Source organism: Manacus candei, unplaced genomic scaffold (genome assembly GCF_025592945.1).
Source record: "Manacus candei isolate 608988 ecotype Guabito, Panama unplaced genomic scaffold, ASM2559294v1 h1tg000045l, whole genome shotgun sequence".
Taxonomy (NCBI): domain Eukaryota; kingdom Metazoa; phylum Chordata; class Aves; order Passeriformes; family Pipridae; genus Manacus; species Manacus candei.
Window position 1 is genome coordinate 6,577,641 of NW_026138093.1, and position 22,736 is coordinate 6,600,376.

The window sequence follows — 22,736 nt, forward strand, 5'->3', positions numbered from 1 at the left end:
TGGCTCCTTGAGTCCATGAGGTTGCACAGCATCATCACAAAGCTGAGCCCATCCTGATGAAAGTTCTGAAGAGGTTAGGGGGAACTGGGACAAAATGGAGAAGATAACTGAGGAAGGAAAGAGGGGCTTGGTCAACAGAGAGGAAAGATTTTGATGAGGTAAAAACCAGGTTCAGGGAATGCTGAGGGTGCTGAAACACTGACTGTGCAAACACTCCTGATGGACATTTATGTACTTTGTAACCTCAAGCCCCAACACTCCCCAAAAGTGCTGCCCCTCCCATTGAGAGGAATCCAATGCCCTAACTCCAAGCCAGAAAAAGCCCAAACCCAGAACTCCAGACTCTTATTTGTCCTCTTATTTGTCCTCTAATGCCCACCCCAACCCCAAACCTGTATTACCAGTATGAAAAATCAAGTTTTAATCCTAACCCAGCCCAAAACCCTCTTCCCCTAATCATGAACCAGACACTGCCAGCAGAACAACAAACCTCCCAATGTTCTGCCTAATCCCCACCCTGAGCTCTAAACCCCAAGCCCTGACCATTCAGCACCCCCACAGCCCTTGGGAGCAGGGCAAGGACCTGCAGGGCCCAGAGCAGGCCCAGGGAGTTGGCAGAGGAATGGGAGGTGACCTGGATCTGCTCAGCTCTGCAGTGACCCCCAGGAGAAGGGCCTGGGCTCTGGGAGGGATGTCCTGTGGCACAGGGGCTCAGGATCCAAGTTCAGAAGGCCAAGTGCACATGGCAACAGCCAGAGCTGGTGCAGAGACATCAGGGAGGGTCTAGAAATGCTGCTGGGAGGGGGTGGGAAAGCAGGAGGGGTGTGTGCAGCCTGCAAGGCCAGAGCAGCAGCAGGGCCAGGGCAGGACAGCCTGCAGGAGAGATGGCCAAGGGCTCTGGCAGGGCTGCAAGGCCCAAAGGCACCCAGGCCTTTGTCCCCTTGCCTCTGGCAGCTGCCTCTGCCACTCAGGCCACCACAAGCAACTTGCCTGGCAGGTTCTGCACTTGGGTTCTGCCTCGCCCCTCCCTCAGGAGCCTGGCAGGGGTTGCCCAGTTTTGGGCCTTTGTTGTTCCTCCCCCTCCCATCCCAGTGCCCCCCAAACAGCCCTGAGCCAGCCGGGAGGGACAGGATCTGCTGGGCCAGGGCCTGGGGCTCAGGCCTTGGCCTTTGTGCTCCACAAAACCAAGGCAGGCTTTGCTCAGCATTGCAGGGGCCTGCCCAGAGCCTTTGTCTGCCTGCACTCCTGGCCTCCAAGGAGCTGCTCCAAGGAGTCCCTGGGGAGGCTTTGGCAGTGCCTGCCCTCAGTGGGGCCCAGCAATGCTTCAAGGCACTTGCAGTTTGGCTTCTGACTTCTTCAGCAGCTGCTTCAATCTTCTCTCAGTACCTCAGGATCATGGGCTGGGCTGCAAACACACTGTGGGGCTCATTAAATTCCAGAAATCCCTCAGGATCTCTTTGTCTTCCTTTAATTGTCTTCAAGGCAATTTCAAAACAATTCTTCAAAGTTTGTATTTTTTTTCTTTTAATTCAGTTATGGATATATTTTAGTTCAGAGAAGAGGTGATAGAGGTGTTCTCCAAGTGATCTTGATGCTGAGTGTCTCCTCAGGAGATCCACACTGACCCTGGATGATCAACCTTGCTCCTCACCCCCAACCTCACCAGTTCTGACATGGCCCACCTTGGACTGACAGCTGATGCAACTCCAAACACACCGTAGGGCCCATTAAAACACTGAAAAACAAATTATTTCCCTTCCTTTAATTGTCTTCATGTCTTCAAGACTTCTACAGCTAATTAGAGTTGTTTTGTAGTTTAGCTAAAGCGGAAAATTTTAAAGTGGATGTCACGAAAAATATATATTTTTTTATGAAAGGGAATGATTTACACAGAGCCTTGGGATGCAAGAGGGTCAGGGCGGAAAGGATTTGGATCCAAAGACAAGGGGGCAAAAGAGATTAGTAGCATTTAATTATTCACCAATTGAACAATTATCAAGTGATTCAATAGCACTTGCTACAATTTTAACAGTGACTGAATTATAGATTCACAATCACAACATTCACACCACAGTCAATTCACACCCACACCCAGGCAGAGATGTGTGGACACATCAAGAGCTGGATGTGGAAAGGTCCCTCTCCCAAATTCTCCTTGTTGTCAGGGAAACACTACCACAAATCCCTTTGTGTTTGCCAACAGACAAGGGTCACAGCTGGAGGAGTGTTTGTTGAGGGGGATCAGAATTGTCCTGGACATCAGGGACGGTCTTTGGAGTGTTGCAAACTGGAGGGTTCCCGAGCTGGGAGAGGCTGCCAGAGGTGTCCCACTGAGAGGGAGGTGCTGGGGAGCTGCCAGGGCCTCCCTCAGCACCTCTGGTTGTGGGCTCCCAAGGGGACTGGCTTTAGTGATCTGCTGAATTTCCATCCTGGTGTCAGGAATGACTGGAGTTTCCAAACTATTTGGGAATTGTATCCAAACTGTTCCATTAGGGCTGTGATTCAGGCAGGGAATATTCCAAGGCTTTCATGGGATGACTGATTATCCTGTGTTCCCCAAATATTCCACTCCAGATTGTTCCCACCTTTATGATCCAGGAGCAGCTGGTCCAGTCCAGAGACACTTTCCCACAACCCCTGGTAGTCCAGGGACACTTCACCACACCCTGGTCCAGTCCAGGGGCTCTTCATTGCTCAGCTGGTTTGGTCAAGGCTTGTCAGGAGTTCCTGAGATCATACCTATAAGAAGGATGGGGACAGACTTAGTTGTAATAAAACAAGTAATAATGGTTTTCAACTAAAAAACAGCAGATTTGAACCAGATATAAGGAAGAATATTTTTACACTGAGTGTGGTGAAACACTGGCATGGGTCACCCAGAGAGGTCATAGATGCTGCACCCTTGGAAACATTCAAGGCCAGGTTAGAAAGGGCTGTGAGCAACCCGATCTAGTTGAATGTGTCCCTGTTCATTGCAGGGGGGTTGGACTAGGTGACCTATAAAGGTCCCATTTGACTCAAACTATTTAGGATTCTATAGTTCTTTCCTACAGAGCCAAGGCTGACTAGGATCCCACAGGTTTCAGACCCAGCTGAGCATCCCCCTTGATGGCCCATCTGACAGCTCTGCTAAAAAGCTGCTGCAAAGAACCTCCAGACGTAAAGGAGCTTTTGTGCTGGGCTGAGCTGTGGCTCTCAGGGCTGGGGGTTGGCTTTTGGCTGCCAGGTGCCCACCAAGGCTCCTCCTCACTCCTTCTCCTTCTCCACTCCCCTTGGTGCCTTCAGGGTTGTTTCTCCCCCATTTCTCTCTCTCCTCTCTGGGTTACAGCACCCTGGATTTTATCCTTTCTCCAAAGGGTTATCACAGAGGTGCCTCTGGAATTGCTTTTTGCTCAGCTTTGGGCACTGGCTGGTCCATTTTGGAGCCACCTGAAACTGGCTCTCTCTGACACAGAGTCAACTCCTGATCTCCTCTTCCCTAAGGGAAACCTGCAGCCCCCTCCCTGCTACCAAACCTGATCCACAGGGTCAGTCAAGTGCCCAGGAATAGAGAAGGTCATTGAGCCCATTATTCCTCAGGCTGGTTAAACAAGACTTTGTCCTCTTCCTGTCCCTGACTGCAGGTTCTTTCTGTCAGAGCAGAGCTGTGCTGGACCTCAGCCGTGCTTTGCTCCAGAGCCTGCTGGGGTGGGGGCAGATGGCAATGGGAGAGTTGGGTTGGACTGGATGATCCTTGTGGGTCCCTTCCAGCTCAGCACATTCTGTCATTCTGTGTTTGTTTCACTTTGGTTTGGTTGGGTCTTTTTCCCCCCTTTTGATTTTCCTTTCCTCTGACCCATGAGTTTTTTCTTCATTGTCTTGGGCCTTGCTGGGCACCTGATGGCAGGACAAGTTTATCCAACTCAGTCATCTTGACCACATTTTTTGTACAAGTCACCATTAACTGGACGAGGTTTCTCACAGACTCGCTGCAACTTGGCATCATCCACAAAGGAGTGGAAAGTGCATTTCATCCCATCACCCAGAGACATAATAAAGGTGTTCCATAGGAATGGTCAAGGGCTGGTCCCTAATGGATGTCACCTGGGAGTTGCTGCCAAGAGCAATTTGTACCATGACTTTTGACCCTCATCAGTCATTCAGCTTCCCACTCACCACATGTTTCACTTGTCCAGTCCAGCTGTCACCAGTCTGGCTCTAAGAGACCCCAGCAGACCATGTCAAAGGGCTTGCTGAAGTCTGGGCACACAACATCCCCTTCTATTCCCTCCCACAGGGGTTCTACAATTCCTGCCTTGTCCTTCGAACACCTGGCAATGGCTGCAGGAGGACTTGCCCTATCCTCTTCCCTGCTGAGCCTGAGCAGTCTGGAACTCTGCCAACCCTCCTTGCTGCCCTGTTTGCAGACTGGTTCCATGTCTGCCTTTGCCAAGGCCCCAGGAAGCTCTGGGCTGGCTCTGGCCTTTCCAAGTGTTTGGGAGAGGTCTCCCAGTGACACTGCCCAGCCTTCTCAATATCCCTGACACCAAAACCTTTTCAATATCCCACAGTTCCAGTTTAGTGTAGAGGACACAACACATATTCTCATGGTTCTGCAGGAGAAAATTAGAAGTGATTTCATTATAAAGGTCAACTGGTGGAGCAGCCCAGTCTGGTCTGGCCCCACAGCAGTGCCCTGCCCAGGGTGCTGCAGAGCTCTGGGCACTCCCCTCACAACCCCAGCCCCTCTGAAGGGCACAGCAGCTCCTGGGGCACAGAGAGGAGTCTCAGCATCCCCATCGGCTCAGGGGCTGGACACTCAGCATGGCAGGAGGAAATGGAGGTCAGGGAAACTGCAGGTGCCCTGGTGTCACCTCCAGGAGATGCCCAGCACAGCCTGACTGTGCCCCTCAGTGCCAGCCCCTCTGCCCAGCCCAGCCCAGAGTCCTGGCCCAGGGACAGAGCAGCCTGTCCCCAGGGGGGGCTGCAGAAAGAGGTTTCTCTGTGTCAGGGATTCCTCTCTGCAGGCCCAGAAATGCTGCCTTGCTCTTCTGCAGGGACATCCCTTTGCCCAGGTCAGTGTGTCCAGGCTGCCTTGGCCAGTTGCAGATCCCAGCCTGGGATCCCTGCAGGGCCCTGAGCTGGAGGTGCTGCTCTGCACAGGGAGGGGCTGTGGCACCCTGGGCTGAGCCTGCACTGGCCATGCTGGTCAGGGTGGGGAGCAGACCCAGCAGGATGGGGATCACTCCTCTCCACCCTCTGCCATAGTCCTGGAAGGCTCAGTAGGCAAGAACAAGGCTGGGCAGGACCATGGGCTGTTTCCAATGGCACAAAGGGCAGGGCAGGGCTCCACTCCATGCAGCCTGTGGGCTGGAGAGTTCTTCAGGACACCCTCCTGGAAAGCCCACCCCTGGCTCTGGTACAGCCCTCCCTGAACTGGGGAGGCACAAGGGGAGTTCACTGCAGGTGAGACGAGTCACTGGCCAGAGCCCTTTCTCTGTTCCTGCTGCATCCCCTGGGGTTGCAGAACTCTCCTTTACCAGTTCACAGGCAGATTTAGGACTTGATTTCTGGTGACTCCACCCTGGGCAGGATTCTGCTCCAGGGCTCCATTCCCTGCTGACTGGATGGGACGGGCTGTCCCTGCAGATCCTCTGTGCTCTCCTGCACTTCCTGAGTTCCTACAGACAAGTCCTCACCTGCCATCAGAGCCCTCACAAGCTGCAGAGCCCCAGGCAGGGGACTTGGAGACCATTTGCCACTGGCCACCAGCACAGAACATCTGACCCAACCCTCAGTGCCTCAAGTACCCCAGTGAGTCACTTCTCTCACTGCAGGGACTGAATGGGGAAACAAGCACAGCAATGAGACTTTGGAGAGTCTATTCCTTGGCCTTGTTCTTTACACCAACCTTTCAAAAAGAACAGTCTTCAGGAACTGCCCAGGGGGATCCCCTTCAATGATGGAAATGATGTCAAGGAGCCCAGCTCTGTCCCAGCAGTGCCCAGGGTCTGTCCCTGCCCATGGTCACAGGACTGACACCCAGCAGGGACTGAGCTGCCAGAGCACTCAGGCCTTGGGCAAGGAGCAGAAAGGAGAGGCAGGCAGTGGAAAAAGAACATCTCTGAAAAGCCCAAGAGTTGCTGCTCCCTGACAGGAGTCCTCTACCAGGACTCTTTACCCCTTCTCCTCTGCACACAGGCACTGAGCTCCAGCTTCAGGGAAGTTGTTGGAGGGAGAATCTGGAAAAATAAATTGAAGTCCTTTATTACACTCAGAGATTGTGATTCCTCATGTACAGAATAACAAAGGCAGGATGTTTGACAAAGAAGTGGCTGCAGAAACTTTTACTTTGTTTAAATGCACACAGAGAATGATCCCTCATTTAAACAATTGTGGGTCAAAACAAAGAGAGAGTGAATTAGGTATGAGATGGAGAATAAATTTCTGTGTTAACAACATTAAAAGAGGAAAAAATGTAGGAAACGGCCCCCCCCACCACTCTCAAAAGCTTTAGAAAGCAGGCTGGGCCAGTAAATGGTTACACAATGACTGTTGTGCAGAAGAAAACAGGCAGGTTATTGCTCTTGAAAAGCATCTAGTCATCATTTTCCTCAGGGCATCCTTGAGCTCCTGGTTCCTGAGGCTGTAGATGAGGGGGTTCAGAGTTGGAGGTAATACTGAGTACAGAACTGCAACCACCAGGTCCAGGGATGGGGAGGAGATGGAGGGGGGCTTCAGGTCGGAAAATATGGCAGTGCTGACAAACAGGGAGAGCACGGCCAGGTGAGGGAGGCACGTGGAAAAGGTTTTGTGCCGTCCCTGCTGAGAGGGGATCCTCAGCACAGCCCTGAAGATCTGCACATAGGAGAACACAATGAAAATGAAACAACCGAACACTAAACAGACACTAACCACAATGAGCCATATTTCCCTGAGGTAACCTGAGTGTGAGCAGGAGAGCTTGAGGATGTGTGGGATTTCACAGAAGAACTGGCCCAGGGCATTGCCCTGGCACAGGGGTAGGGAAAATGTGTTGGCTGTGTGCAGCAAAGCAATGAGAAAACCAGTGGCCCAGGCAGCTGCTGCCATGTGGGCACAAGCTCTGCTGCCCAGGAGGGTCCCGTAGTGCAGGGGTTTGCAGATGGCAACGTAGCGGTCGTAGCACATGATGGTGAGGAGGGAAAACTCTGCTGACATGAAGAAATAAAAGAAAAGGACCTGTGCAGCACATCCTGTGTAGGAGATGGTTGTGTTGTTCTGGAGGGAATTGTGCATGGCTTTGGGGACAGTGGTGCAGATGCAGCCCAGGTCTGTGAGGGAGAGGTTGAGCGGGAAGAAGCCCATGGGGGTGTGCAGGTGGTGGTCACAGGCTACGGCGCTGAGGATGAGGCCGTTGGCCAGGAGGGCAGCCAGGGAGATGGCCAGGAAGAGCCAGAAGTGCAGGAGCTGCAGCTCCCGCCTGTCTGCGAATGCCAGGAGGAGGAACTGGGTGAGGGAGCTGCTGTTGGACATTTGCTGCCTCTGGGTGTTTGTTTCCCACACAGGAGAAGAAGACAGTAAGAGGCCAGTTAGTGTGGACTTATCTAAACAAAGTCAAAGCTGTATTCTACAAACACTCCCCATGTCACACACAGACAGCCTTTTGATTTCCTAGGAGATCTTCCTTCAGCTCCAGTGCTGGGTCCCTACTGAACAGCATTTTCACTGTTTTAGCATCACTGTGCTTCTGTACAGGGGTTTCACATAACAAGGAGATGTTTAGGGACAGGTTTCCAACCCGGAGGGAAATTCACAGCTTGGAAGGAAACCTCAGGGAGACAGCCAAGTGTCCTTATGATGGCATTTGATTTAAGCAGACTCAGCTCCTTCCCCAGCACCACAGGCTGCACTGGTAGGGGTCATATTCCGTTTGCAGGTGCAAAAAGGACATCTCAGACTAGTCCTGATGGGTCTAGCAGAGGTGATGCTGGTGCTGCCCACAGGCAGAGCAGTGGCTGAAAGCACATTAGGAAGCTCAGGTAGACCTACTGAGCACTCACAGTTCAGATGTCTCAGGGACTTGTCAAAATTAATACTTTCTTAATGATTTATTCCTCCCATTCCTCAAGAGCAGGAAACTGGAAACACAATCTCAGGAAATTTCTTTAACCTTATAAAAATCTTTGTCTTGGAAATATTCTGAGAGGGAGTTGAAGCTCTGAGCATGTCCTCCTCCTCTACACTGCAGATAGTCTCAGGGTTGCACTTACAGAATCTGTAGTTGGTGGGCAGTGCCAGCTTTCACAGAAGCCTCCAAAAGCTGCAGTCCCATTGCCCTGCATGACCAGACTTCCTGTGCCAAGATCTGTTAAAAATTCTCCCCCAGTGAGGTCTCAACATCATTCTATGTCTGACAGCTTTAACTTCTCTCTGTCTCACTCCCCTGCCCTTGGTGCTGCAGGCAGTGCCCTCAGCCCTGCTGGGCTGTGCAGAGGAGCTGCTCACCAGCAGAGCTGTCTCTTTGAAGCTCTTCTTGCTTGCCAGGAGCTCCCTGTGTGCCAGGAGCCCGGCCCAGCTCAGCAGCACAGCAACAGCCCCAGGCATTTCATGGCCCTCGGGGGGAATTGGTGTTGTTTACATGAGACTCAGTCCCTGAGAGTAAGTTCAAACAACTTCTCAAGAAGTCAAAGTGAGATTGAAACACTAAAGTTTCCTTTAGTGCTAATGAGTCTCACTGAGGGACACAACTGAGAACGTGTCCCCAGGTTCCAGTTAGAGCAGAAAACTGTAGACAGTGATGACAAGGATGGACAAGCAAGGGAAAGGTGGCTCTGATGCTGAACAAACCTTTACTTGTTTCCTTAATCAAATGGGACCCTCAGCCCCTGGGAAGGCAGATCCTGTCCCTGCCTCATTCCTCAGGGTTCTTCCTGGGGCACTGGGATGTGGGATGTGCAGTGCCAAGGGCAGGACCATGAGGTGGCACCTGCCAGGCTGCTGAGCAGGGACAAGGAGGCCATGAGGCCCCAGGGCTGCAAGGGCCACTTGTCTCCTCCTGGCCTCAGAGGCACAGACAGCAGCCATGGCCAAAGGCCTGCAGAAGGTGGCTGTGTCAGGGCCTTTCAGCTTCTCCCCATGCCTGTCTCCTCTCCAGCCCAGGCTGTCCTACGGTGTCCATGCCCTGCCCCTTTCCCTGCAGGCTGTCGTCATCCCCCCGGCTGCCCCACCTGGCTGGCACCTTCCTGCACTGACATCTCTGCGTCCTCCCTGGCTCTTCCTGCACACACAAAGCCTTGGGCTCAGCTAGACTCTTTTGTGACACATTGTACCACAACACTGACCTCAGAGGGAAATTTCTGACTTCTTGTTACCAGTCTAGGCCACCCCAGCTGCCCTTGGTGGCACTAGCTCTTTCTTAGGCTGTTTTCTGACAGGAAATAAAGCTCCACCAGCTCTGACACCCCCCTTCCAGACCTCTCCGGCTGCTCCTCTACTGTCCTCAATCTTCACACCACTGACCCCTGAGTCCTCAGCCTCTATATACGGGTCATGTGCTTGAGGCCCCAAATTCCTTCCTGGGAGATCTCTGGGACCTCTCCAAGGTTTTGGAAGATGAAAATAGAGTTCTCTGATCCCAGGAAACACAGAGGGACACTTTTTTCTCAGGGTTGTCTTGGCAGAATGAGGTACAATCTCTTTAAACTTTCTGGCACAAGGGAGCTCTGAGCTCTGGGTACGGAGGGAGCTCCAAGTGCCAACCACTGGAGTGGGAGCTACAAATCATCAGGGCTTGTGTTCTTTGGAGGGCCAGACACTGGTGAGAGTGGTGTGTGTGTGTGCACATGTAAGGACTTGAAGGGCACAATGAACTGTCTCAAAACACTGTCAAAGCAGGAAAATCCCATAAGGCACCACAAGACATAAGCACTGGTGGCAAACAGGAAGCCCTTTAATTCCAAGGCCTAAAGGGAGGTGAAGGTTTGGAAGTAGCCCCCAGGACAGAATTGCACTGTGCAGACTGTGGGAAAGAGCAGACAGCCCCAACAGGAAGCCAGGGCTGGTAAGGCAGGTCTGGGGAACCCATCCAGACAAAGATTCCCACCTGCAGACTGGAAGCACAGTGGGCAAAACTCCCACCGTGGCAAGCTGTGGGAAAGGAAGCAAGTCCTTGTAGACGTGCCAGCCCAAGCTGTGGGAACAGCATCTACCCCCCTGAATACCCAGGGCTTGGGCTGTATAAAAGTGATAACCCAGAAGCACAACTTGGGGACCCTCCACCGAGCAGAGCAGGGTGAAGAAGGACTGGTGGGAGCCTCAGGGATCTCCATGGTGTGATACATTTACTTCATCTCTGTCTCTCTCTCACTGGCTTCCCACCACCCCCTTCTTCTCTCTCTCTCTTTCTATTTCTTCCTTTCTCTCTCCCTCCTATTTACTGTAAATCAAACCTGGACTGCTGACTTTGGCACATGGTCTCCTTTGCAGCTGAATTTAGGCAGCAGCGTCTTTTAATAATGGGAACCTGACAGTATCCATGAGGTTTTACAGTGTGGGAATCAGGCACACCCTTCAAGATGGATCTCTCACTATTATCCCAAGCTCTTTTTTAGTGGAAGTTTCTTTAGGGAAACTGAAGTGCATCACTGTCTCAGACAGCCAAGGATAAGGTGACTGAGGGAATTCAGTTGCTCTCTTTAATTAATACAGGATTATTTCCCTTTCCTTTGGTGAAGCTAATAATGTGACTGGTGGAATGTCAGAAAAAATTAAATCATAAAGTAGTGCAGTAGCAAAGGGAAAACTTACTTTAGTTATGGAGTATTGCCAGCAGAAATCTCGAAAATCTTATCCATATTTACACTGATAAAATACCACATGTACTTCCTGGGATACTGCAAGCTTTCTACAATCCTTGTGGCATGTCTTTACAGAGCAAGAGTTAACATTTTGAGATGATACCTTAAAAAATGAGTTGCAATTCTATTGTTTCTTGAATGTTAAGCACCACATCCTAAACGCAGGAACACGTTCAAGGTCAATGTCCTATTTGAGACCTTTTCAGCAGCTGTGATATTGTGATAATCACACTTAAAACATTCCTCTAGAAAGAGTAAATTAGCCCTTTTCACTAGAAGGATTCTTATGATCAAAAACAAATCTGAAAGAGAACAAAGTCAGACTTCTTTGTTTGTTGGTTGGTTGGGTTTTTTTTTTTTCAGCAATGCAATAAATTGCTGTCCCTAACGGGGATGGTTTTCTACCCAAGAATTAAAAAGAAAACCCCAAAGTTTACTCTATTCTGCACTTATATTACTTTTTGGGTTTTTTGGGTTTTTTTTGGAGGCCTCACCTAAGTAAAAATACCTTCCTTAAAATGTGTTCATGCTTTCTGTAAGAACCAAACCATTCCAGCTGACATACCATTCTATCACCAATACTGCAGGGAAATGTAATATCCCACTAAATCAGAAGGGAAAGAAGACAACTGAGCATCAGCAGCTCTTCCTAAGCAAGATCAGGGGTTTAGCTCCATCTAACTGAGGGATGAGATGTGCCCCTCAGTGGGTCTCTTCCCACTCCCCCACCAGCCCTTCTACCCAACTGCAAGCTCAAAGTTCTAAAAAGAGAAGAAGAAGCTGGAGCGTCAATATTTCCCCAGTGCAAACCCCAATAATCTTTGCTGGGAGCTGACAGGAATTGCTGTTCCACTGCCCTGGGATATCCTGGCTTGAGGCGAGAGCGCAGCCCCGCCCAGAGCCCCCAACCCCTCTGAGAGCTTTTGTAGGGTCTGTTTGTCCATGTCCCTGTGGCAGAGGCTGCCCTGACACCTGCCCTGGAGCTGGTCCAGCTGCTGGACCAAACAAGGCATTGTCCAGCCTGCCTTCCTCCAGCCCCGACCGCCCCAGCCCATCTTCCATCGCTCTGCTTCCTTTTCCTGCCCCTGCTCCCCCTCCGCTCCCTTCCCTCTGGCATTTTTATTAGGAATGTTCTTGTTGTTCTCACTGTCCAAGCATAAGCTGATCCCCAGGGGAGCCTGTGGAATGTAACCCCTCAAGCACTAAATTCCTTCCCCTGTGCCAAAGACACGGGTTTGTTGTTGCTGCCCCTCCTGCCGAGCACCAGCTCCATCTCCTGCTCCTGCCCAGCGGCTTTGCAGAAATCCAGGGCTGGGTGTGGATTGGAGGCTGTGGCAAGGGACAGGATAAAGTTGCTTCACTTCCACTCTTGATGTCTCAGTGTTTGTGATCTTGAGAATCCTCACAAACTTGGAACAAGGCAGATTATCTGTTTTTGTAAGATATGTACCTGGAGATTGTTTTGATCTGTGTTTAAATCGTCCTTAAATAAAACAACTGATAGAAAACTATAAAAAAAAAATGGAAAAGGGAAAAATAAGAAAAAAGAAAATTTAAAAAAAAGGGAGAAAAAAGAGGAAAAAGAGGAAAAAAAGAGAAAAAAAGGAAGAAAAAACAGGAAAAAATGAGAAAAAAAAGAACAAATAAAAAAGAGAAAAAAAGAAAAAAGAGAGAGAAAAAAGAGAATAAAAAGAGGAAAAAAGAGAGAAAAAAGAAAGAAAAGAAAGAAAGGAAAAAGAGAAAATAAAAAAGACAGAAAAACTAAAACCCAACAAGTCCGATCCTCCCCCGCCGCAGGGACTACAACTCCCACAATGCCCCGCGCAGGCGGGGGGCGGGCAGGGGCCGTGGCCGCGCGCTGATTGGCTGCGGGGCGGGTCTGTAAAGGCGGAGGGCGCGCGGAGCGAGCGCCATTTTGGCCTCGTGGTCGGGAGTGAGGAGGACTCGCCTGCGGCCGCTGCACTTCGTGGGTGAGTTGGCGGGGGGGCGGCGAGAGCGGGGTCTGGGGATCCCCTCGGGGGCTGCGGGGAGCGCGGGTGTGGGTGGAAAGGCTGGAGGGCTCGGGAGGGCTTAGCGGGGGGGTTCGGGGGTTCCCGGGGACGTTTTGAGGGGTCCCTGAAAGGACTCGGGGGGGAGGTTGAAGGTCCTTGAAGGGTTTTGGGGGGCTCTGATGGGGGTTTATTTTTCTGAGAAGATTTGGGGTGTCCCAGGTGGGCTTTGGGGGTCTCTGGGGAGGTTTGGGCGTCCTGGGGGGCTTTGCGGGGACCTTCGAGGCAGTTTTGGGGGGTTTAATGGGTCCCAGACTGTTTTGAGGGTCCATGAGGGGGATTGGGGGTCCCTGAATGGGCTTGAGGGGTCCCAGGTGGGTTTTGTGGGTCACTGAGAGGGTTTAGAGGATGCTGGGGAAGGATGAGGGGTCCTTGAGGAGGTTTCGATGGGTCGAGGGGGGGATTTCAGGGGTTTTGAGGGGATTTTAGGGGTCCCCTAAAGCCCAGCAGTGGGGTTCAAGGGGTCCCCCAGCCCCCAGGGAAGGGGTCCTGGGGATGCCCCCCAAAATCCAGAGGGGGAGATGTACCACATCCGGGTAAGGGGATCCCAGTGCCCCCAGTATATCCCAGTGACCTCCCAGTGACTCACAGGATGGCCCAGTAACCCCCCAGTGACCATCCAGTGTGTCCCAGTGACCTCCCACTGCCCCCCAGGATGGCCCAGTGATCCTGCAGTGAGCACCCAGTAACCCCCAGTATGGCCCAGTAACCTCCCAGTGTCCCCCCGTGTGTCCTGGTATCCCCCAGTAACTCCCCAGTTCTCTGCCAGTGCCCCCCAGTGTGCCCCAGTTCCCCTCCAGTCCCTCCCAGTGCCCTCCCAGTGTCCTTCAATACCCCCCCAGTCCTCCCACTGCTCTCTGGTTCCCCCCAGTGTGTCCCAGTATCCCCCAGTAATCACCCAGTGCCCCACAAAGCCCCCAACTGTCCTCAGATGCCCTTGGCCTTTCTATGGGAGGGGGAGCATTTTTGGGGGCAGAGGATCCAGAGAGGAGCAGCGAGGCTGGGGAAGGGAGTGGAGCACAAGTGGTGTGAGGAGAGGCTGAGGGAGCTGGGGGTGTTGAGGCTGGAGAAGAGGAGGCTCAGGGGAGACCTCCTGACTGTCTGCAAGTCCCTGCCAGGAGGTTGGAGCCAGGTGGGGGTGGGGCTGTTCTGCCAGGAAGCAGCAGTAGGACAAGAGGGCTGGGTCTGGAGCTGTGCCAGGGGAGGTTTAGGTTGGATATTGGGAAGCAATTTTGTACAGAGAGAAGTGAAAAGAGCGGGTGGGTCACCCCCAAAGAGAGCTGGGGGGAGCCGGGGTTTGGGGGGCTGATGTGAAAGGGGTGGGAGGGGGGGGCTGAGGGGAGTGGGGAGAGCAGGAGTGGGGTTGCCGTGGGGGTACCTCTGTGTCCCCATGCCTTGATCCCTGGAGAGCGAGGGAGGCTGGAGATAGGGAGGAGCTTCGAGAGCCCTGAGAGCCTGGAGAGGGGGGACACGGAGAAGGGGAAGCCTGGACAGTGGGGACCCCTGGGATCCCCTAGGAACACAAAGTGGAGAACCTGGAGAGGGGGAATTTCTGGGAATGCAGCATCCCGAAAGCGAGAATCAGAGGAGAAGGGAGCCTTGGGATCCCCAACACTCCCAGCATCTCTAGGTAGAACCCCCAGCATCCCAGACAGGGGAGACTCTCTGAACCCTAGAGGGGGGAAACCAGAGAAGGGGAAATCTTAGGAGAATTTTTTTGGGCTAATCTTCATATTTTAGAGTATTTTTAGGTGAATCTCAGCTTTTCAGTTTGGGAGGGCAGGAGTCTTCTCACTATTTCTTACAGGCTTTTGCCTGAATCTCGATGATTTGGGGTTCTCTGGGTTGATCCTTGGTGTTTTGGAGGTTTTTATGGACCCAGGATGCCCGGTGAGTTCTAGAGATGGACTTGGGCAGGAGGAACCCCCAAACCCAAACGCTTGTTTTCCCCCCATCAGGATTTGTCCTTCCCAAAGCTTGGGCGGATGGAGGAGGAGGCTGCGAGGAAGAGGAAGATGCCTTGGGCCACCCAGGCAGGTGAGGAGGAAGTCAGTGTCCCTTTGGGCGGGGGTTGTGCTGGCTCTGTCAGCCCAGCATGGCCCCGGCTGCAGGACAACCCCGCTGGCGCCGCCGTCCTGCCGGGGCCGGAGTTGGGGGGATGTCCTTGGCCTTCCCTGTGGGCCGGAGGCAAATCCCCTGCCTGTCCTTCTTGCTTCCTGCCCCAGGCCCCGAGCTGAGGAGGGAGAGCGCGGAGGACAAATCCCCCCGTGAGACCCTGGTGGGAGAGGCCGTTTTGAAGGGCTCCCCGGCGCAGGAAGGCAGCGGGGAGGAAAAGGGCCGGAGATCCCCCCGCAGGAGGGGCTCCAAAGCCATCCCAGGGTGCTCTGAGGAGGAAAGAGCCAGCCTGTGCCGGGAAGGCGGCCAGAGCTTGAGGGGGAGCTCTGAGCTGGTGGTCCCTGATCAGCCTCCCAGCAGGGAGAAGCCCTTCAGGTGCTTGGAATGTGGGAAGAGCTTCAAGAGGAGCACCACCCTCCTCACCCACCAGCACATCCACACTGGGGAACGTCCTTACATGTGTTGGGAATGTGGAAAGAGCTTCAGGGACAGCTCCAACCTTCGTAAGCACCAAGTCATCCACACTGGAGAACGGCCATACACGTGTGGGGAATGTGGGAAGAGGTTTCAGACCAGCTCACATCTCCTCAGGCATGAGCAGACACACACGGATGAGAGGCCCTTCCGCTGTACCAAGTGCGGGAAGGGCTTCAACCGGAACTGCAACCTCATCACCCACCAGCGGCGCATCCACACCGGGGAGAGGCCCTACAAGTGTGGGGAGTGTGGGAAGAGCTTCACCCGCAGCTCTACCTTGACCAAACACCAACGGACCCACCAGTAAGAGAAGCCCCACCAGTGCCCCGACTGCAGGAAGAGCTTCGGCCGCTTCTTCCACCCCGAATGAAGCCCCTAATGGGGAGGCAACCCCTGGAGTACAGTGACTGTCAGTCCATCCCTTTCCACCACAAAGGACCAGTCCGCTTTCCCAGGGGCAGGTTCTGACAACAGAACCCTTCTTGGGGGGTGTGTGGAGATTCCTGCCTTGGCTGGGGACCCCCCCAGGGTCACTCCTGGAGGTTGAGAGCAGAGATCTCCCCACCAGCGTTGGTCTGGGGGAGTTCCATCTGTCTCTAATTAAGAATTTCTCGTTTTGTGGCAGCTTGAGTAGAATTGCTTCAACAATTGCTTTAGTGTAGAGCACTGTCCTATCTTATCCTGTACAGGTAGTTTTAGTGTATATATTATGCACTAAGTAATTCTGATGAAGATCTTTTGTCTGATCATTTGTATCCCTAAATAAATTCCTTTTTATCAATAGATCTGATTTGCCATCATTAAAAGCTGGAGGGCAAAAGTGATTCAGTCACACTTCTGTAATTCCTCTAAACTGAAACTGTTGGCATGATCCAAGGTTGAGATTGGATCCAGCAGCCCCCAGCACCCCACAGTAAGTTGGGAGCTCAGAGGGGCCACCCCCCTTTCCCAGCCCTCCTGTGCCCAAAGGCTCTTATGGTACCGTTTATCCCACCACACTACCCCTGCTCTTTTACCCTTCTCCCTGTTCCTCCCACTTTTTCATAGTCCACTCAATCCCCAGCCCCAATCAGGATCACTCTGGGGGTCCCAATCCCCATTTTTCTCCCCTCTTTCACCCCTTCCACATCATCCCCCCACTCTCCAGCCCTCTCATGCTCAGTTTGGGGGTCCCACTCTCCAGCCCTCTCATGCTCAGTTTGGGGGTCCCACCCTCCTCTTTCCCCACTCTCCTGACCTCTCCCACTTATTTCCCATCATCCTCAGTGGTCCTCCCCTCCACTTTTGGGGGGTCTCACTCCCCTCCCACTCAGTTTGGGGTCCCACTACCCCTTTATCCCCTCTAGCCCCCCCTTTTCCCACCGACCTCCCCCTTACCACCCTCCGCTCACCCGAGAGCTCCTCGCCCGCAGCCGGGGGGGCTCCCAGCACCACCAGTGCCCAGAGAAGTCCCCCCAGAGAAGGGGTTGGGTGAGGTCCTGGGTGGGCTTTGAGTGTGTTTGGGGGTCCTCGGGGAGCTCTAAGAAGGTTTTGAGGGGTTCCCAGCACCTTTTGGGATGAGCTGGGTGCCTACTGAGGGGCAGGTGCACTCCCAAAGCCCCCCCAGAGTGGGTTTACACGGGGGGAAACAGGGGAGTCCCTATTCCCGATCCATCCCGGAGCCAGTTCTGCCCCCCCCAAACTCGGCTCCACCCCTCGTTATCCACCCCCCCTCCCCCACTGCCCCCCAATAACCGGCACTGGGGAGAAGTGGGAAGCTTTCCTGGGATCAGAAGTGGCACCAGGGGAGGGGGGGACACACGACCCCCCAAAATCCTCACAGGGACAGGAGGGGTCCAGGCTGGGCCCGAGGCCCCGGGGAGGGGCTGTGGCCGCCGCCGGCTCAGGAGCTCTGTGGGGAGAGAAAAGGGGGTGACAGCGGGGTAGGGGGTCCCCGGGGGGGCACAGACGCTCTGGGGGGACACACGACCCCCTGGGACCCCCCTCACCTTCTGGCGCAGGTAGAAGCCGAGCCCCAGCGCCAGGGAGACGAAGGCCAAGAGGAAGCCCCCGGCCCCTCCTTGGCAGCAATTGCTCAGGCTGATGGAGCCCGGCAGGGCCGGGGCCGCCGGCGGTGTCCGATCCCGGCAGGAAGCGGGGAGGGCCCCGGGGAGCGGCGGCGGCGGGCGGGGCCCTGGGGGAGCCGCCCCGAGGGGTCCCCGCCGCCCGGGGCACTGAAGGAGCCGCCCCGGGACGGGCCCTGGCGGGGGTCGCCAGAGAGGGGGGCGAGCTCGGAACAGAATCAGCTCCGGAGAATAAACCGAGGGAAACCAAAGGGCCGCGCCGGGGGAGTCTCCGCCGCCCCGGAGCTGAAAGAGCTGCCCCGCGGGACGAGCGAGGAGGGGCGGCGGGGAAACAGTCGCCCGGGGTGTGGCGAGGGAGGCGGGAATGGGATAAAAGAGAGAGAATAGAGGGATAAATCGCTTTGTTTCCCCCCTCCCTCCCCACCCCAACTCCCTTTTGTATACAGATAAAAGCAGGGATCGACATGTGCTTCCCTTCCCCCTTTTCCCTTTAAGGGATGAGAAAACAAAAGAGAAAACCTTGAGAAAGAGGGGGAAAGCCAACTCTGCAAAACCATCTCCTCTGAGATAAGTTGTGAGTGCCAAAGGAAACACTGACTCCAGAGGTGCCCCAGGGCGGCAGAGCCCCCACCCTGCCCACTCACACAGTTCAGCTCAACATTGGGGTTTTCCCCTCCCTGGCACTGCCCAGTCCAGCCCCTCCCTGGTCCCCCCATCTCCCTGCCCCTGCCCCAGCCCAGCAGAGCAGCACACTCAGGTCTGGCCCTGCAGCAGGACATGGAGGCCATGGAGCTCAGGGACAGGCCCTCTGGGGCTGCAATGCTCAGCACATCATCAGCTCAGGCAGCTCCTGCAGCCCCAGGGCCAGCCCCGCTCCCCAGCACAGCAGCAGAGAATCGGCCCCGGGCTCCTCAGGCCCCATTTGCCATCTCCAGGGGCACTGGCCACCACCAGCACCAGCTGGAGCAGCCTCAGCCCCTCAGCCCCCACAGTGGGACCCTGGGGGCAGCACACGGACTCCAGGGAGAAACCAGCAAGGCAAGGACCCTCTGGAGAGTCTGCTCCTTGGGCTTGTTCTTGAGAGCCCTGGAGAAGAAGAGCTGAGGCTTCAGGCTGTGCCCGGAGCAAATGGAGCCCCTTGTGTGGTGGAAAGAGTGCAGTGGAGCCCAGCTCATGCCAGCAGTACCATGGCCACAGGACTGACCCAGCCCAGCCCAGGGACCAAGGCCCAGAGCACTGAGGCCTCACCGAGGCCCAGAAGGGGAGGGGGGCAGGAGAAAAAGAGCAGCTCTCAACAGGCCAAATGCTGCTGCTCCCTGGCACTGCTGCTGGGCTGGGACTCTGTTTCCCTGCCCCTCTGCACACAGGCACTGCCCTGCCAGACTCATCAGAGGTCTCAGAAGATTGAACTCACAAAAGCAAGTCACTGAAGGATCTTTGACTTTGTTTCAATGCATTCCTCGTTTACACAGACTGGGTCAAATTCAGGATGTAGACAGTGAACCAGACATGGGATGAATAATCAATATTCACTGTATACAACTTTATCCCAGGAGAAAAACCACATGAAAACCCCAACCCAGCACCACAAAACCCTGAGCAGGCAGGCTGGAACAAGGAGTCCCATTCTGAATGCTATGGAAGAGAAAACAGGCAGTTTGTGCCCTCAGAAAAGCATCCAGTCATCGTTTCCCTCAGGGCATCCTCAAGCAAAAGACTTCTTAAGAGAGTTGCCAGAGCTTGGCAGCAGGCTGTCCTTCTTAGCTTGGAAAATCTCTGCTAACTTACCTAACAATGGTACAAACCCCCCACTTTAATGTTGTCAAACAGCTGCATCTGCAGGATTCATGTTCCAGCATTACCTAATGCACAATTATCACACCTCTTAAAATGAAAGGGGAGGGAAAAAAAAGCAGAGGGTGGGGGGAGACTCCCCACCCCAGTCATCCATCAAGTGTACATCCTGGCCACTGCTCCCAAGAAATTTAATATATGCTAAAGAGATATAAAAAGACATCAAAAAGCTTTCAGAAATAAAAGTACTTCAGAAGCTAGATTTTAATATTGCCAAGTGGGTTTTTGCCAGATTATAAAGTTGACTGAAATGCCAGGATACTGCATTTTGGAAGCAGCAGCAGCTCACATATTGCCTTGTATTAGTGGCTGAAGTGTGTTGCTGATTCCAAAGCCAGACTATCATCATCTGTGGGGGAGAGTAGATAAATAAATAAATACTTAATCTCTACCAAAAAAAGCATGAATAGATGTGGTCACTTATCCAAAGAGCTGTTCTTGTTGCTGAGGACTCCTCTCTGAACACATTCACCTGTCATTCTGTCAAGGTAATAAATCCTTCCATTTATCCTTCCATTATCCTTCCAGCACACTCAAAGCCTCCTGCTATTTAATTTCAGTGGAAAAATGGCCCAAAGTGTCTAAAACATTTCCTTTTGCTCATGTAAAAGTGCTGGCATTTTACTTCCTTCCTGATAAGCCAGTGCCAATGGACCTGATTATTCTTTTCTTATTCAAAGCATATCAGTAGTTCCAAAGCACTCTCCATCTTATCAGGTGTCTGAACAGCACAGTTACTGAAAACAGTTTGTCCTGGTCCTCTCTCTGCCAGGCTATCAGATAAACCCAACTAACTCTCTGTATTTACACACAATCAAACATAAGTTGTGTCTTCAATCCACTGTAGCCTGTTTCTGGCATGCTACAGGTTTGCTGCTTGACATTAGTTGTACCCAAAACAGCAGCAGTGAATTAGCTTAGAACAAAAATATAGTCACTCCATGGTACAAAACAAAAAAGGGACACAGGATAGGAAAAAAAAAAAGAGAAACATTTTGTGAAGTAAGAATGATCACTCTCATCTCAGTAGTTCATAGGTATTTATCTGGTGCTACTTGAAAAAGAGCATGGAAGCAGTAGGATCTAAATGCATTCAAAACCAACAGACCTCATGAGTAGAAAAACAATTTCTTTTTTTTGTTTATTTTATTCTCCTGTCCTCTAGGAACTGTGTCTGATTTGCAAGGGGTGAGAAAGTGAAAGAAAGGAAAATGGTTACAGTGTCTGAAAGCATTCAAATGCCTTTACAGTTTTTGTCAGTAACAAGACTGATTTTCATGATCCAACCTTCATTTGGCACTAAAAGATCCTCACAAAAACAAACAAAAAAACCCACTTTCCCCCACACAAGTCTCTCATCAACTCTCCTTTTCATTGTATCTTAGATACAGAATTTTCAGTGCTGACTACTGAGGAATAACACAAGATCAACTCCTTCAGAAGGGCCAGGGCTTTGAAGATTTTGCTTCCTGCCCAGCCCTAGGGAACAGGCACAGCATCTCCCTTCCTTCTTCTCAGGATGACAGGATATCCTCGGGATGAGCCCAGTGTTGGAAGAGTTAAACATTAACCTGGCTGTGCCCTGGGCACTCTCAGCTGGCTAAATGAAAAGTTCTGGAAGGCTGGGAGAAATCCTGAGTTGCAGCTCTTTGATTAAGTACAGCCTTCTTTAGAAGCTGAAGCTCCAGCCCCTGAGTGGAGGATCCTTCCCACCACTTCTCCCACTGACAGTCCCCCTAAGCAATAAAATATCAAACATAAAAAGACAGTGACATTCATCCTCTGCAAAGACAGGACCAAATCCTGCAGCCAATTTGATGACAGAAAAAAAATTTAAAAGGAAATAAAGAATACACAGAAAATTGCTTGATCCTTAGTTACATTTTCAGTATATGGAGAACTACACAAACTGTCAGTAGCAGAGTGCTCAGAGTACATAAAGGAGTGTGATTTCACCATTTTGTTAAATCTTGGTTTTACTAGATTTTTGTGTCCTGTATTTCTTTAAAAATATTCACGTGTGAGGGTGTAAAAAGTGTTTCTTTCAAAAACAGCTCTAGAAACCAACCCAGAAATAGAGGGAAAGGGGTGAAAGAGCAGCACTCACACGTACAAGAATGGTCTGAATAAATAAAGTCACCTCCTGCCCACCCATCCTGGCACCTGATGGGAAGGAGTTTTGGAAACGCTTAGGAACAAGCTAGCACTATATTTTAGATATGACTTTTTCATCTCTACATCTACAGGACTTTAAACTGTTTCATGTCTGTAAGGGGGGTACTTTTGAATTAGATGATCAATGGAGCATAGAGGCATGAGAAAGGAATCATATTAGGATGTGAAACCAGCCAGAGTATGGTACAGTGTAACTTCATGGCACAAGCTAATTGTAAGGTCCATTGTGCTTTTTAGCAAGTCAGCCTGATATCCCCTATTATCAGAGCTGAGTTCTTCCTTGGTTTGGCTACATATTGCAAGATAGATACATCTACCCTTGAAACACAATGCTAGAGGTCATACATAGGGGTGAGAAAGATGATGATGGGAGGAAGATTCTGTGGGCAGGGGTCGCTGGCCCCTTGCCCTACAGCAGGGCATGCACAGACTGTTGCTATCAGGTGATGAACAGGCAGGGTTTGGCTGCCACTCAGGCATCACCTTATACTGGGTACTGGCCCTACGTGGTGTAATGCAGAGCTGATAAAATGGGGTGTCAGGACTGCTGGGGTGAGCGATCCTCATCCTGCCATGGAGACTGTGTTGTTCCATGGGGACGCCCGCTAAGCACGGGCACCGACCAGCTGCTGCAGATCCTGGCAGCCCTGGCCTGTCTGTGTGGGTAAGCACAGTTTATTGACAGGAAGCAACTGAGAGAACAAACTTTTTAATATCCTTTTAGTGTTCCTTTAATTCCCCTTTTATGTTTATGGTATTTTTCCTTTAGTTTCCCTTTTTACTAACCAATACCGTGTTATCCATAATATTGTGTTAAGATCCTTTTTTGGTATCCCTTTTCACTAGTTAATACTGTATTAAATGCTGTTCGTAGTATTTGTTTTAATGCCACCCGATAAGATAGTTATTTTGTATCCTTTTTTTTTAGTTTTTAATTCCTCTTGCTACGTTTATTATTACTATTATTCTCACTGTAATAAAAGATATTTTGTGTGTTTGAGTATTTCTAGCACTTGGCTTTATTCCGGACATGTATCCAAACGAACTGCTACATAAGGTTGGAATGTGCCATATCACTCAACAAACAACCCCACAGTATCCTAACAAACCCTAATGGGATGCAGGATCCAGCTCAGTGTAACTGCATGACCCTCATAGACCTTTTGCACAGGAGAGCAACAACTCAC

At 52.0% G+C, this 22,736-nt stretch overlaps 1 pseudogene; it reads left to right on the plus strand.

Annotated features, from left to right (window-relative positions):
* The window catches only part of LOC127474814 (zinc finger protein 208-like), a 549,167-nt pseudogene that overhangs the window by 140,498 nt on the left and 385,933 nt on the right, over nucleotides 1-22,736 (plus strand).